Source organism: Anomaloglossus baeobatrachus, chromosome 6 (assembly GCF_048569485.1).
Source record: "Anomaloglossus baeobatrachus isolate aAnoBae1 chromosome 6, aAnoBae1.hap1, whole genome shotgun sequence".
NCBI classification, from domain to species: domain Eukaryota; kingdom Metazoa; phylum Chordata; class Amphibia; order Anura; family Aromobatidae; genus Anomaloglossus; species Anomaloglossus baeobatrachus.
This window is the reverse complement of record NC_134358.1, coordinates 386,141,690-386,157,632: the sequence shown is the minus strand read 5'-3', so window position 1 is coordinate 386,157,632 and position 15,943 is coordinate 386,141,690. Positions and strand designations below refer to the sequence as shown.

The 15,943-nt window shown below is 51.7% G+C and overlaps 1 protein-coding gene across 12 annotated transcripts in view; it reads right to left on the bottom strand.

Annotated features, from left to right (window-relative positions):
- ITPRID1 (ITPR interacting domain containing 1) overlaps positions 1-15,943 on the bottom strand; it is a 347,534-nt gene that overhangs the window by 28,976 nt on the left and 302,615 nt on the right. The window lies entirely within an intron of this gene.

Here is a 15,943-nt window from a genome sequence, read left to right as displayed (position 1 = left end):
AAACATATGTGAAACATTGTATATTGTACAAAGACTAATGTAGTAAGATAACTTTGCCAATGATAAAATAACCCGGCAAAAAGTGCAATCTTCGAATATTATAAGAAAAGTAACTTATGTTATGTGATTATAGAAGTCATTAGATTAATTAGTCATTAGTTTATTTTATATAATTGAGTTTTGTTTAGTGAACACCCGACAACCTATTTAAGTCATACTACACAATGTCCACTTGGTGGCAGCACAATACCACATTTTTATGTATGCTGTAAGTATACTATCTACTCATCTACATTACTCTGTATGGCTGTAGTTACTGCTGTACACTATCCCTAAGATTATGAATAGGTATGCTTTAAACTGTTTATTTTTGTACCTTGATTATGGGATTTACCAGGATTTCACTATTTGTGTCTCATTTTAAAATGAAAGATTATACAGAATTTTTATTTTATCATTCTAAAATTGGCTACTTAACGGCACACAGAAGGACCTCATATTAATGAATGGCTCTCCCATGCTTCTGTTTGCATCAGTTATACAATGGATCTATTTCTGACATTGGTTCCATTTATCTATTCCTAAAAATGGAATATCACAATGCTGTGTGAATGTGTTAGCCTGTTAGGCCCCATTTACTCATCTATTTCATATACATGTTATATAGGTGTATTCATGGATTATAATGGGTATATGATATATTACTCATTAATGTACTGTCTGTTACATTGCAATGTATTTGAGACGTTTTGTATTTTTTATATTACTTTTTTGGGGGGCATATGATAAAATGACTGATGAAACACTGATTGTAAATAGACAGACTGACCAAACCGATACAACAAAACAGTTCATGGACGGTACATGGACGAGAAAAATGACTGATGTCTGAATGAGGCCTTACACAACCACTTGCAGGCACAAACTTACAGAGTTATCATTTAAAACCTTTATTGCCTCAAATGGGAAATCAAAATAAAAGATGACTAGTTGATTCAAGTACCAAACCTTGCAATAGTTTGTTGCTGTATCCCAGCACCACTGCAGAACGGCTAGGGGGGCAGTGGTAGCCGTGTGTGCAGGGGTTGCCAGGCCACAATGTAGCCGCTCGGTAACCCCTTGCCTCCCGGTTGCCGTTCCACTGCAGGGATGCTTTTGCCACAGTCCATTAATTCTTTGAGTCACCGGTATATTTCCTTCAAACAACTGAACTGTACTGGCCTTCATTACAGGGACTTTTTCCATTCGCCTCACACGGGCACCGCTTCTGATCCCGATGGGGTTTCCTCCAGACTACACTTCAACATTTAATTTATCGCTTGACCGCTTCCTGGCACCTGGGCTCCATAAGACACCACTAGGCACCTCATTCTCCCATCTGATGTCACCCCGCATGAACTGATTCGAATAGTCCTTAAGCCTATCTATGCCACCCACAGGGATTAGCTTGCGCTTTGGAAGTGCTCAGTGCGACACTTCTCCATTCGTGCTTTTGGCCAGGACCTACCCTTCTCTGTTAAAGGCCCACTGACCTTCAGTCTTGCAGGGGATTTCTTTGGGTTTTCTTATCCAGGAAAGAACAGACGACACCCCGACCGACCGGACTATACCCCTCTTCTGGGGACGCAATTCAAACAGTCCTCTAAAGACTCTAAAGGTATCATAATATGGGGGGACCCTGCAGCAATTTTTTAAAAAATGTAATTATTTTTACACCAAGCCGCAGACAAGGTCTGTAATTGGTTGAAGTCAGACATGCTATCACACAGGGTGGGGCATGTCTGACTGCAACCAACCACAGACGCCAGGACTGCCAGTGGGTGGAGAAAGCAGAGAATATATATGAGCGATAATGAGCGGCTCTGGAAGTAATGTTAGAGCCGTGCAAAGACTGGTAAGTATAACACGCCTGCGCCAATCCCCCTAGCCCTTCTACCACCATTTTTAACAGCCGAATACTGTATCTGCGAGTCTGTCCATCACTACATTTAATAGTACAGAAGCTCTACGTCTACACTTAAAAATGCAATGGCATTTTTTTTACATGTGTTTTTTATCAAGCTAAAAATGAAAGGCTGTATAGGAAAAAATGCACCAAAACCACACAGTTCAGCAGATTCCGTGGGAGGAATTTTCAGGAATTCACTTGTACTTTGCTTGGACATTTAGGGTTCGTGCACACGTGTGCATGTTGCATGCATTTACGCTGCATATTGCACTGCAGCGTAAATGCATGCGTCCTGCATCCCCTGCATAATCTAAGAAGATTGTGCATGATATGTGCGCATGATGCTTTTTGAACACAGCGATTTGGATGCTGAAATTTTGATCCAAATCCATGCGTTCAAAAAAGCAACATGTCACTTCTTTCGTGCGCTTTGGATGCTGCAACCAAACTGTCTATGGGAGAGGCAGCATCCATAGCGCTTGAAATCGGCATCTATTCTACAGACACACTGCATCCATTATGCAGTGTTTCTGCAGTGATTTGAAGTGCACATGTGCTGACAAATCGCTGCAGAATTTTCAGCATGTACGTGCGCACAAGCCCTTAGGCCGTGTTCACATGTAAAACAATGCTATGTTTTTTTTCTGCTCCTTTTTTTTGCATAGAAACTATGCTTCATTTAACTGTCCTAAGTAAAGAGGATGTGATTTCATGAAAGCTGCTCCCACTCTGAGGCTAAAAACGCTGCTGAACTCGGTGGTTTTGCTGCTTTTTTTTTCTCTAGAGGCTTCTATGTGAAGCTTAAAAAACACATATTAAAACATGCAGTTGTGCCGCCCCGTGCTCGGCCGCAACCGAGCCGCTCGGATCCAGGCTCGCTGGTGGGTGTCTCTGCCTTTCTCCTACACCTGCTTGAATGGTTGGGCTGCCTGCGCTTTCAGCATCAGGAGTCCGCTCTCCGGCTTGTGGATGTCGGGAGAGCCCGTTTGCCTGCAGACGCTGGCCCGTGGGATCTCTGAGCCTTGGCGGTGGCTTTCAATCCCCCTCGTTGGGCTGTTGTCTTCTATGAGGGACTTTGGGTGGGAAAGGACCTATAGTCCAGACCGCAATCAGTTAATTAACTCAGTCCAGTAGTATCTAGACCTCGTTTCAGGGTCTGAGTACCCCCTCTTGTGCTCCGGTTTCCGAGTCGGTTCCCCGGGTCGGTACCGGTGGGTCACTACCCTGTCCCGATCCACCACGGTTCCACCGAGCTGTCTTCCCGGCTCCTGCAGGCATAGGCCTCCATATGCCTCCTAGCCAGAGGTACCAGGGCTCCTACCCTGGCACCTGTCAGTTAGTTGCAGACCTGACAAACAGGCCTTCTTCCACTTTTCTCCACCTCCACTAACAGACTCTCAGACTAAAGCTGCCTGTGGTTTCCTGCCTCAGGCTGTCTGAACTCATCGGTGGGCGTGTCCAACCATCTGGCTGTGCCCCCTGGTGTGTCCATCCAGCCCTGAGAGAGGTGACTAGGGTTTAAATGGTTGGCTGGTATTACCTAGTGAGAGACTGGTGTTGTGCGGGGCTCTATTTGTGACTACCTGGCTAGTCCAGGGCGTCACACTCCCCCTTGGTTAACTACAGACCGGTTTATTTTTGCTTTAAACTGTAAAAAGATAAAAGAAAACATATACAATTATAATAACATTATTTACATTGCATGGAATCTTGTGGTCATCCCTTGCGGGAGGCAGTTTACATTAATGTTTCAAACATTTTTATTAACTGGGAACGGGACGGGACCGGGTCCTTTTCATTTGCCCACCCAAGCAAACTTAGCCCTGATGCTGCCTCTAAAAACCAGGTCAGCACCCCTTTTCTTCAGTCCAGGAAACGGGTTCAGGTTCGGATGTTGCCCACACGGGCCGGGTAATAAGTTCCTTACCCGGCAGTCTCTCAGAGGCCCCACATCCAGGGGACCCGTGACCCGGAGGGTTGTCACCAGTCTGCATGGTGACGGGACCTCGGTCTACAACATCCCACAGGCCCTTCCTCCAACCAGCCTCTCCGGAGACTGTAGGACGGTGAAAAGGGTGGTCAGGGACTATTTACAAGGCCCAAAAGTTTTTGGGTGGCCTGCTAGTTCTCAGCCATGTCTGTTTTGTAAATGGGGCTAAAACTGAAACGGGAATCAACAAAGTCCCAACGGGGACGGGCAGGTTGGTAGCCGGGAACTGCTACCTTCTTCAGTACTCTTCATCTTCTTCGGGACTGTATGGTGGGGGAGGGGACTGGTGTGCCTCCGGGCACTGCGGCTCACCCACCTCTTCACATCGAGGGCGAACCATTCCCTCTCCTCGCAATGCCGGGTGTACTTGACAAGCTCACCGGGCTCCAGGTCCCGGTCCGGGTGACCCATCGGGAGGTGGGGATTGACTTCCCGCTGGGACACAAAGATTACCGCATCCAGGCCCGGCTCAAAGATGAACCCCCATCCATGTCGGGGGTCAAAATGCCGGACCTGACCTTCATAGGTTGGGCCCCATACCCGATAGGTGGCACTGCGGAGGTTGTCCTTCTCACGGATGGTCCGGGCCAGCACCTCTGCTTTCTTCTTCTCCCGGGCCGCAATCTCCCAGCCCAGCTGGTTCTGCTGCCGCTCCCAGTACGAAGCGTCTGCCTGCTCCGGGTTACTCTGCGCAGGGGTCTGTGTCGGCTACGACTGGCACCTTCTGCGTTGGGGAACCCCGCTGTGTTGTGGCCTGCTCGGCGGCCTCGCAGCGGCAACTCCGCGACGCCTCAGCCGAGGCCTGGTTTTTGGGAGCGGCCAGCTTTGCCCGCTGGGCCCACTTCCGGTCAAAATCCACCTCCATCTTTACCGGGCGGACTGCCGGGGCCTTGGTTAGCTGGGGCGCGGCTTCTTCCGGGACCGGTTGGTTCACTCCGGGGCTGGGCACCTTCCTCGGGTTAATCTTCCACGGGAGCGGTATTGGCGCCAGTCGGGTGACTGGCCGTCCGCGGGCTGCTTCCACAGGCGTGTCCTCACGGGCAGATAGGACGGGCTCCGCTGCCAGTGTTGGGGGCAGCGGACCGAGCGGGGGTCAGCGGCAACCGGTACGGGCAGCGAGGGAGGCAATATAGAGAGCAAGGGCAGACCGGGTCCCTCAGCCGCATCGGCTGGTCCTTCGAGGACATAGGGGCGTGGGTCGCTCACCTGCTCCACTAAGGTTGCCTCCACTTCGTGTAGCTGGTGTTACCTAGTGAGGGACTGGTGTTGTGCGGGGCTCTATTTGTGACTACCTGGCTAGTCCAGGGCGTCACACAGTTACTTTTTTAAGTGCAGTATCAAAGCTTTTCTATACTGTAAAACCACATTAATACTGATGTTTCAACTCTGGGAAAAACATGCATCAAATAGGGAGAAAAGGCATACCAAATGCATGAAGAATGCAATAATCAAAAAGATAGTTATTGTGAAATTTAATGAGAACAACTGCAGAAAACAAAAAGCATGGTATGTATGTAATATGTGAACATGACCTTACAGACACTAAAAAGCAAAATGTCATATAGTAAGGCTTATATAAAAATGAGAAAGTTCTGACTGCTACAACTATGAATAAATAAAAAAAAATCCATATGTCCGAACTAGAGATGAATATGATACACAAATGATGTTTTATAGTTTAATAGTTTTTAAGGTTCTAGGTAGACTTATAAAGGTAACCTATCAGCAGGTTTTTGCTACCTCATCTGCGGTGCTAATCACAGGAGGGGCATTTTGGACTATTATGCAGGAGACAATGTAGTTTAGAAATGATAAGGTCCTGTTGCTAAAGGTACTGTCACACAACGAGATCGCTAGCGAGATCGCAGCTGAGTCACCGTTTGGTGACGCAGTAGCGATCTCGTTAGCGATCTCGTTATGTGTGACACTTACCAACGATCAGGCCCCTGCTGTGAGATCGCTAATCATTGCAGAATGGTCCAGGCCATTTTCTTCAAAGGTGATGTCCTGCTGGGCAGGACACATCGCTGTGTTTGACACTGTGTGACAGGGTCACAGTGACTGCTGAGATCGTTATACAGGTCGCTACTGTGACCTGTATTGTTCCTGCATCGTTGGTAAGATCTGACTGTGTGACATCTCACCAGCGACCTCCCAGCGACTTACCTGCGATCCCTATCAGGTCACATCGTTTCGGGATCGCTGGTAAGTCATTGTGTGTGACTGGGCCTTAGGGGTACTTCACACACAGCGAGATCGCTACTGAGATCGCTGCTGAGTCACGTTTTTTGTGACCTCATTAGCGATCTCTCTGTGTGTGACACTGAGCAGCGATCTGGCCCCTGCTGTGAGATCGCTGCTCGTTACACACAGCCCTGGTTCGTTTTTTTATTGTTGCTCTCCCGCTGATAAGCACACATCGCTGTGTGTGACAGCGAGAGAGCGACAATCCTGAATGTGCAGGGAGCAAGAGCCGGCATCTGACAGCCTGCGGTAAGCTGTAACCAAGGTAAACATCGGGTAACCAAGGTGGTTACCCGATATTTACCTTCGTTACCAGCCTCCGCAGCTCTCATGCTGCCAGTGCCGGCTCCTGCTCCCTGCACACGCTAAGTTAAGCGGTGTGAGCTGGTAACTAAGGTAAACATCGGGTAACCATACCCGATGTTTACCTTAGTTACCAGTGTCCGGAGCTTCCAGACATCGGCTCCGTGCAAGCACAGCGTCGCTTGCACATCGCTGCTGGCTGGGGGCTGGTCACTGGTCACTGGTGAGATCTGCCTTTTTTGCAGCTCACCAGCGACCATGTAGCGATGCAACAGCGATCCTGACCAGGTCAGATCACTGGTCGGATCGCTGCTGCATCGCTAAAGTGTGAAGGTACCCTTAAAGCAATCATTGTAAACAACCCCACAGACCTTGATAAGAGAGTCATAGCTGAATTATCTGTGATAACAGTTGCGGCATGTTGTCTTTAGATTATGTAGCACAAACCTGCTGACAGATTTCCTTTTAGTCCATCAAATTCAACCTATAGCCTAACATGTTAATCCAGATGAAGACAAAAACCTTATGGGGCAACACTAAAAGCTCCAAACTAGGGGAAGAATTTCTTCCTTCCTGACTCAGCCCTTGCTACTACCTGAAACACCAAAAAGTTAGAGTTTTGTGGGCCTCCCATCCAGCCTTCAAATGCCAATCACTTGGACGCTGGTCTGGAGGCCCATGAATCGATCACCTCATCTCTAGTCCTAACTATCCTGGATACTGTTAAAGTAAGAGAACAAGAGTGAAAAGGTGCCAAAAGAAGTGAGTATTATTTTATTATTTAAACTTATTTATGTGCAACCAGCAAAAAAAGGGGGAATAAAAACAAAGGCATGTGAGAACACATAAACAGTATCATCCAATAGATGGTATTTAGAAATGACCGATTACAAAAGCATAACATACATGGTGATGTCAGAACAAATTATCAGGGACAATGTAGATAAAGTGCATGTGCATAATAAATACATATAAATAGCCCGCCCTGACACCCCTAATGCATGAGTAAAATCTGGTCAAATCGCTAGGTAAACAAGATAAAGTGGCCAGTGCATCTAAAGTGGCCAGTGCATAATCCTGAATGTGTGGGAAAAGAGCTGCCCCATACCATACCATGAGTCTGTGCAATGGTCTTATTGACCAATTTGGGCTAAATATTGCCTAGCATGATTATTTATACTGCTGCATGGGGGGTCCCTATATTTAACACTATCCTGGATACTGCAGATAGTTTTGGATTTTGGTCTAAACCCTGGAGTCTTGGCCATCTTCTGAATGTCTCTCATTGCCACCACCCCCTGTAACATCTTCTGCCATGGTACAAAGAAATGGTAAATAGGGTGGCTAGGGCGCGATCAAAATTTGCCGCCATGTGCTAGTGTGCTGCATAGTTTGTCCCTCTTTCTGTTCTGTAAAGGGTGCTTTACACGCTGCGACATCGCTAACGATATATCGTCGGGGTCACGTTGTTTGTGACGTGCATCCAGCATCGTTAGCGACATCGCAGCGTGTGATACCTATGAGAGACCTTAAACGATCGCAAAAGTGTTAAAAATCGTTGGTCTGTGACACATCGTTCATTTACCAAAAATTGTTGTCTGGTCAGTAGCGAGATTGTTCGTCGTTCCTGCGGCACCACACATCGCAACGTGTGATGTGACGCCCCGGACTAGTCGGGTTGTCCCAGGTAGTCACACACAACACCACACCCCTCCCGATTAGATGACAAAAGTCAAACTAAAAACCTTGTCACCACCCTCCAGGTTTGATGTCCACACCAGGGGGCGGAGCCAAGCGATTGGCTCTGCCCACCGAGCAGTTCACAGGCCTGGAGGCGGGAAAACACAGGGAGTCTAGTTCAAGTGCAAGTGTAGAGCAGTCAAGTTTACAAGCAGTCCTGTGTCCAGGCTGCCAAGAGACTACCAGGTGGCTGGGTCGGGGCCCAGTCACTATTGGCAAGGAGGCAGATGGTGGTGGCGACCTGCAGGAGCCCAGTCACTATTGGCAAGGAGGCAGACGGTGGTGGCCACCTGCAGGAGACCGGGAAGATGACCGGTGGAACCGTAAGGGACCGGGACAGGGTAGTGGCACGCCGGAATCGAACCGGGGAGCCAACTGGATACCGGAACACCAGGCAGGGCACTCAGACCCAGTACAAAGCCCTGAACCGACAGGGCCGAGTCGATTCAACTGATTGCGGACTGGACTTAAGGACCTATCCCACACAAGTCCCGTTAGAAGACAACAGCCCAACCATACAGGGTAAAGCCACCGCCAAGGCATAGAGACCCAAAGGGTCAGTGTCTGCGGGTAAACGGGCTGCTACGGCATATACAAGTCGGGAAGCGGACTACCGGTGTCTAGGCATAGGAGTCAAACATTTACACACAGAGGTGCAGGATGAAGGCGGAAACCACCAACCTATTCTGGGAGAAGCTGCAGCCGGCTGCGGGCTCCGTTCATCACTCCGTTTGGTTTACCAGAGACTCCAGTGTCTTGTGTCAGAGTGAGTACACCAGTGCCATCAGGCACTGCACCGCAACACTTCACCCTGCACCCCGACCCTCGCTTACCGGGCCCCGGGACCAACACCCCCTACCCACGAAGGAGTCAACACCTAGCTGTGCCATTACACCCCCATACCTTCACCGCAGAGGTGGTGTCTACAATCACCACAACCCGTGGGTGGCGTCACAAACTAACATCCCAAATCAAACCACAGCGGCCCCGGCCGTGGAACTCCTCACCCAAATCCCCGCGTGTAGCGCCAACTTCCTTGCAAAGCGACATGACCCCCGGGTCCGTGAGAAGCTCGAGCCACCACCCACAGTACAAGCACGGATCCGAGCGGCTCGGCGGTCGCAGCCGAGCCCGCGGGGCGGTACTGTGACAACGCAGGAACAACAAACATCTCCTTACCTGCCGTCCACCAGCAATGAGGAAGGAAGGAGGTGGGCGGGATGTTACCGCCGCTCATCTCCTCCCCTCCTCTGCTATTGGGCTGCCGCTTAGTGACGCCGCTGTAACGCCGAATGCACCTCCTCCTTGAAGGAGGGATTGTTCGGTATTTCCAGCGACGTCGCTCAACAGGTATGTGCGTGTGACACTACCATAGCGATAATGTTTGCTACGGCAGCGATCACCACATATCGCACCAACAAGGGGTGCGGGTGCTAATGCTCGCGACATCGCTAGCAATCGCTAGCGATGTCGCAGCGTGTAAAGCACCCTTAAAAGTTATGAGATATGCCAGTGCAGACATCACTGGAAATGGCGCTGGCGAGTATCTCTTATTTTTATTTTACACAAATTAATACAGTATTTGAAAAGGGGTTGTCCGAGTAGTAGGTGTGACGCCCCTGACTCTATCTGGGTGTCACAGGGAACTGCACCCCTGTCTCTCATGGTGCAGAACTCACCCTGCATGTTTCTGGGTTTCTGCACACTGGTGTTGTTTCCACCAGCACTCAAATCCTAACCACACCTAACACCACACCCTGTCAGGCACACCAGTGTATGGTCTAGCTGGAAAAGAGCCACCCGCCTAGGGGTCAGGCAGAGTGGGGGGTGGGAGGAAGTTAGTTCAGCAGTAGCTCCCAAAGAGTGAGGAGCTGGGAGTAGCAGCTCCCTGGAGTTGAGAAGTAGCCCTCAGAGAGTGAGGAGTTGAGGGAGTTGTAGCTCTCTGTGTGACATTGATTGGGTCGCAGACGGTGGTCTGGGACCAGAGGAGTCAGAGACCCAGTCGCAGGGTATTGGAAAGGGGTGTACTGACTTAGTTTTGGAGAACGGTCGGCACCGGAAAGTCCAGTAACCAGACCGGTACTGAGCACGGCGGGGTACAGGACCCTAGGGAGTAGCTTCACACAACCTGATAATTCACCTGTGGAGGATAGTCTCTTTATGAACTTTGGCAAGATCACAGAAATCGAAGGCACCAACACAACAAGGGGGATAGGGCTTTCCAGCTTACAGTCAGGGCCAGAAATATTTGGACAGTGACACAAGTTTTGTTATTTTAGCTGTTTACAAAAACATGTTCAGAAATACAATTATATATATAATATGGGCTGCAAGTGCACACTCCCAGCTGCAATATGAGAGTTTTCACATCCAAATCGGAGAAAGGGTTTAGGAATCATAGCTCTGTAATGCATAGCCTCCTCTTTTTCAAGGGACCAAAAGTAATTGGACAAGGGACTCTAAGGGCTGCAATTAACTCTGAAGGCGTCTCCCTCGTTAACCTGTAATCACTGAAGTAGTTAAAAGGTCTGGGGTTGATTACAGGTGTGTGGTTTTGCATTTGGAAGCTGTTGCTGTGACCAGACAACATGCGGTCTAAGGAACTCTCAATTGAGGTGAAGCAGAACATCCTGAGGCTGAAAAAAAAGAAAAAATCCATCAGAGAGATAGCAGACATGCTTGGAGTAGCAAAATCAACAGTCGGGTACATTCTGAGAAAAAAGGAATTGACTGGTGAGCTTGGGAACTCAAAAAGGCCTGGGCGTCCACGGATGACAACAGTGGTGGATGATCGGCGCATACTTTCTTTGGTGAAGAAGAACCCGTTCACAACATCAACTGAAGTCCAGAACACTCTCAGTGAAGTAGGTGTATCTGTCTCTAAGTCAACAGTAAAGAGAAGACTCCATGAAAGTAAATACAAAGGGTTCACATCTAGATGCAAACCATTCATCAATTCCAAAAATAGACAGACCAGAGTTAAATTTGCTGAAAAACACTTCATGAAGCCAGCTCAGTTCTGGAAAAGTATTCTATGGACAGATGAGACCAAGATCAACCTGTACCACAATGATGGGAAGAAAAAAGTTTGGAGAAGAAAGGGAACGGCACATGATCCAAGGCACACCACATCCTCTGTAAAACATGGTGGAGGTGTGTCGCCCTGGGCAAGCCAGGGGACACAGGTCACACACCACCACACCCTACATCCCAGTTAGGAACACCAAAGCTAACAAAAAATCCTTGTTGCCTTCCTCCAGAGGCTGATGATTCACACCAGGGGGTGGGCCAGGCGGTTGGCTCCGCCCACCGAGGAGGACACAGCTCTGTAGGCGGGAGAAACCAGGCAGATAGAGCTTAGAGGAGGAAGTGGAAGGAGTGAGAGATAAGCTCAGGGAGTGAAGGAGTAAACAGCTAAGATGAGCTAAGGAAGTGAAGGTAGAAGTGAAGTGAAGTGGTAAAGGAGGAAAGCAAGAGTGGTGACAGAGAGAAAGCCTGAAGTAGTCCAGCTGTGTGCAGGACAGGTCAGCAAGGTCAGCAACGGCGGTGACTGTCTGGAGGGGGACCGTTTGGAAGTTCCTGGAAGGACCCCGGAGACTGTGTGCCCGGCGGTCTGGAGCAGTGTTCCGAAGGACAGTCAGCACCAGGGCAGGGGCCTCTCGGACCCCGGCAAGGCTTGGAGTCGCCATAATTTGCCGAATCCGTCAGTGAAGGGGACGTAGATCCCCCAACAACCAAGTCCCGATTGAAGGCAACAGCCCAGCCAGTGTAGAAGAGACACCGCCACCGCCAAGGCACCAGTTTCTTAGGGCCAGCGCCTGCCGGCTTGAAGCCGGGGAGCGGGTTACCGGTGGGGACCCATCGCAACCAACAAGTACACCAAGGTGCTAGGAAAAGGGACATCACCGTCACCTACCGGGAGAGCAAGTGCAGCCGTCCGTGGGACCGTCTTACCAGCCGTTTGGTTTACCGTAAAAACTGTGTCAACGTCTCAGGCTGAGTGAGTACCACAGTGCCGCAAGGCACAGCGCTGCCCCCGCGTCCCTGCGCCCACCAGGCCCTGCACCTCCCAAGCCATCACCGGGCCCCGGGATCACCAACCCCTACCCACGGAGGGGCAACACAACACCTGGCTGCTCCGCATCACCATCCCCGGGACCCCCGTATTGAGCAGCGGTGGTGAAATCACCACAACCGTGGGTGGCGTCACGGACAATAAACAATTCCCACACCCAACCAACCCCTTTCACTCACGGGGAAGGAGTGCCGCTCGAGAACCCCCGGGATCCGGCCTACAGCTCGAGCCACCACTGAGCAGCGGCCGCCGGACCCGAGCAGAAGGGGGTGAGCGTAGTGTGCTGACACCCTCCTCCCCGCCCGCGACAACTTGGCGTCACGAACAGGATCTTACCGCTCTGCCGTCTGGTAGAGGTGCGCCTTGTTACCGCCGGAGGTATCCGGCAGAAAAATTTCAGAAGCCGACATCTTTGGCGCGAAAAGTTCCCGCTCGAGCGTCTTCTCGAGTAGTAGAGGCGCGAAGGCCGAAACCCCGCCCCGGGAGAGGAGGGGCCGGAAAGAGCTAAGGGGGACGCGATGGCGGCTAGACGCATGTAGTTGCAGCTATAAAAGCAGGGACGCCAGGACTCTGCAAACATACCGTTCCTGAAAGTAAATGACTCGCCCACCCCAGGGCTATGGGACACCCGGTGCCGGGCCGGACTAGTCCGGTGGTAGTCAGTGGTGGCTGGGCCCGGCTCCGTGGCCCTGGTGGGTGTCAGTAAAATATGTGGCTTGCTTGTTAATGGTTGTGTTCGTGACGCCACCTGTGGTATGCGGCTTATAAGCCGCCGCTGCTGTGTGAGGCCTCCGGGATGATGTTACTGCAGCAATGGTGGTACTGCTCCCCACAGGTGGAGCAATGCCCGGGGCACAGTTGGTGCTTGTGAGTGTCTATGCAGCCGAAATAACAGAGACCACTTCAAGGGTGCAGTTCCAGTTCTTTACTCACAGTTCTCATCAGGGCAGAAGGACCCTTGGACTGCTGGAACCTCTGTCAGGGACCTCCGTCTTCTGGGTGATTCGGAGTGTGAAATCCGGTACCCTTCTCTTGGTGTCTCCTTCTCTGCTGTCTTCACTAGCCTTGCCTTAGTTAAGATGGACTTGGCTTGGCCTCCACTACAGCCTCCAGGCTGGGGGGTCACCTGTCGGCTGATTACCCCATTTCTGGAAGTCTGCTATGGGTTCTGGCCCTGGGAGTTTACAACGTCCCTGGGCCTCGGTTTTTACTGTTTGGAGATTGTCTTTGCACTCCTCCAGTCTCTAGGGACCGTCCCCTGTCGCAGCTTAATCACTCCACCGATGTTAATGTGGAACAGGCCACCGCAGCCTGCAACTACCCGTGGCGCCTCTAGGCCCTCGCTTCGGTACCTAACAAGGACTGCTCGTGGTACCTCCAGGACTACCCGTGGCCCTGCGACTCCTTCTGTCTCTGCGTGGTGTCACCTGGACCTCTGGGTCCCAGGTTCTTCACCAGGAAGCGTCTCCTTCTGGTTCTCTGCTCCTGACTGACTTGGAGCCTTTCTTTCCTTCTTTCTTTCTTTCTCCTCCTTGCCTGCCTCCAGCAGGCCTCCTCCTCCCTCCTTGCTCTCGTTCTTCTTCTCCAACTACATGCTGGCTCCTCACTCTTTCACTCCCTGAGGTAAACTCAAACTAACTTGACCTTCCTTTCTCTATCTGCTCTCTGGTGGCTCCTCCCACCTCCCCAGTTGCTAAGCTACCACCCTATGGGAGCAGGGATGGGTCTTACAGCCCCTCTCAGCATGCAGCATGGGAGGGTTGCCTGCCACTTTCCCTGGTCCCAGTATGTACCTAACAATGGGTGTAGTGTGGATTTACCAGGGGACCGGAGTTCACTCTCTTCCTCCCCCAGAATGGGGCATCACACCGCTGATGGGGTGCAATGACCTGTGGCGACGGAAGCCTCAGGGGCGCCACATAAAGAAGAAGCCATCATGTGGATGCCGTCCCGCGACACCGTAGCCCCCGTGCCTGGAACCGCGGCGTGGGTGGAAATCCGAACCGCGCAGCTCTACCAAAGGCTGCAGGTCAGGATGCAGCTCCTCATGGAGGAGTGGGAGGCCGACATGGCAGACGTTATAGCCACCGTGCGGAGACGCGAGGAGGAAGCGGAGAAAGGGAGGGTGAGTGACCCACGTCCCGATGCCCTTGAAGGGCCGGTCATCGCGGCTGTGGGGCCCGGTCCAAGCCCTCTCCCCCCCGCTGCCTCCCTCGCCACCCATCCCGGAGGCCGTGACCCCGCCACTAGGCCTGCTACCACCGCAACCGGTAGCAGTACCCAGCGTCCCCGCCCATGCGGGCTGACCTGTAGCCGGAGCCCGCGGCACACCGGAGGTGTTACCGTGGAAGATTCCGAAAGTTGAACCGGAGGCATCCCCTGAAGAATCCCCCGAGCCGGAGTCGATGACCCGCTCCGAGCCGAAGGCCCAGCAGCGGAATGCCCCTATGCCCATCCCCCACACCTCGGCTGAGGTAGCGCCGGGTTGTTGTTGCAAAGCAGCGCCCAAGGCCAAGACACCGCGGGACATGCCGCCCAGATTCCTGACAGTGGGCAACGTCCAGGATGTCCCGCGGGGCCCGACCCGTGCGCCGGCGCTGGCGGCAGTGCCGTATTGGGATAGGGAGCCGGTACCGCTGGGCCTGGAGATCGCCGAGAGGGAGCGGAAGAAGGCCGAGCTGGTGGCCCGAGCTATCCGAGAAAAAGAAAATCTCCGCCAGGCCACGTTCCGTGTCCGGGGCCCGTTGTACGAGGGGCAGGTGAGGCGGTTTGATGTCCGCCGGGGCTACGGGTTCATCTACGAGCCGGGCCTGGAGGCCGAAGTGTTTGTAGCCCGGCGGGATGTGAATGCCCACCTGCCTGAAGAGCATCCCGGCCGCAACCTGATGCCGGGCGACATTGTGCAATACACCCGGCACTGTGGGGAGCGGTGGTGGTTCGCGCTGGACGCTAAGCTAAGGGGCAGTCAAGAGTCCCGAGTGAGCGCCGTGCCCCCTCCCTTGGAAGGAGCACTGGAGCCTGAAGGCCTGGAGTAGGGCAGCGGATGCCCGTAGCACCGTCCCCGTTGGGACCACCACTTTGTTTGTTTAAAAGTTTGAAAGTTGCAGAAAATGATGAAAATGATACCGAGTACCTAACCTGATTATCTTTGTGATTTGCAACCGGCTGGAGCCAGCACCGTTGTCCCCGTGGGGACCGTTTAAAAAGTTTTGCATGGAGGACTTTCCATGGACAAGCCCGTGAACTTGCAGGGCAACCACAAACGTTAGTGGCTTGTAAATATGTTGTTTACCGTTACCGTTTTCCGCAATGCCGCCTCCGGAGAGGCAGGTTGGAGGAAGAGCCCTGAGCAGAGCAGGCTGGGGCCCAGCCACCAAAGGAACCGGTGGCTACCCTCTGGAGGGAAGGACAGATCCCGCTCGGGTACCGTGTGCTGGACTGTGGGTCAAGGGGTGCTGCCTGGGCTTTAGGGGCAGCATCAGGGCCAGGTTGCTTGGGTGGGAGAGAGCGGAAACCGTAACCGTGAACCGTTATGCAACGTTTAAGAAATGTGCCTCCCGTTAAGGGAAGAGTTATTAAAAATGTACATATGTTATTTTACCATGTTATCTTTTTCAGAAAAATAAAACTGGTGTTGGACGGC